The sequence below is a fragment of the Aplysia californica genome, unplaced genomic scaffold (assembly GCF_000002075.1).
Source record: "Aplysia californica isolate F4 #8 unplaced genomic scaffold, AplCal3.0 scaffold00104, whole genome shotgun sequence".
In the NCBI taxonomy this organism is placed as follows: domain Eukaryota; kingdom Metazoa; phylum Mollusca; class Gastropoda; order Aplysiida; family Aplysiidae; genus Aplysia; species Aplysia californica.
The window spans coordinates 160,758-161,775 of NW_004797374.1; the positions used below are offsets into that span (position 1 = coordinate 160,758).

At 41.5% G+C, this 1,018-nt stretch overlaps 1 protein-coding gene across 1 annotated transcript in view; it reads left to right on the forward strand.

Annotated features, from left to right (window-relative positions):
• LOC101863574 (ATP-dependent translocase ABCB1) overlaps positions 1-1,018 on the forward strand; it is a gene marked incomplete in the record, with an annotated part of 82,729 nt that overhangs the window by 23,564 nt on the left and 58,147 nt on the right.

Sequence of the window (1,018 nt, forward strand, 5' to 3'; positions counted from 1 at the left end):
GTATATATATATATATGCAATATATGCAAATATAAAGTCAAACCTCGTCATACTGCCTACTTTGGGACGAGCATAAAGTTGGCGGTACATCGGGGCTGATGTTTTAACGGGATAGAACCGATTACCATCTGGACTAGTGGAAGACTGGTAGGGACTAGATCCTAGAAACATATTGTGGTCAGTTTTGCCTTGTCTAGATCTGTCTTGTGCTCTTGCCATGCGAAGGAGGAAAAAACAAAACAAGTAGCATTCAATCACAGGAACAGGTATTGCTAACCCTTACGTAAATTTAAACTGGAAAGAAGTTAGGATCAGAAGCTAGTAGTAGTATACATGTGCTAAGGACGCTGTAGGATTACGGTTTTCTTTCCTTTTTTTAATTTAGACCCAATACTCGTCACTTTTCTGGTAAACTTTATTGTCATGTAGACATGAACATTAGTCCCCACAATGTAAAAGCCTCACTAGCACCCGCCAGCTTGTTGGTCATCGGGTGACCCCAGACAAATTACCGACAGGCCGAGGTGGCGTAATCCTTTTGAGGTTCTTCAGGCGACTTTGAAATTTAATTCCATTTTTTGAAAATTATATTGGCTAAAGCCTAAAAATTATAGCATTTTCACAATCAGGGTAAATCAGATGCACATCGACAATATATGATAGGAATAGGTCGAGCTCCCAGAGATATTTGTAGGAAGAGATTATCAAGCAGCCACCAAGTGAGTGCCGTACGCCGAGTGTAGTGTGTACCTTTGGCGGCATAGCGGGGCAAATTTACATTAGTTTAAAGAGGACAGTTGGTGGATGGTGGATGGCGTTGTAACGGCATAATTACTTTGTTTATATAGACTATCATGTTGTCTACAGTCTCTATAGTCGCCACTAATATATTGTCGACAGTTTTGCATTCGCTGCTTCCTGGGAGGTAACGAGGAGGGAACGAATACTCTTCATTTGGCTTTCAGCCTGTTGACTTGGTACCAAGAAAAGGGCATTTGTGGTGTAGCGGTTAGGCACT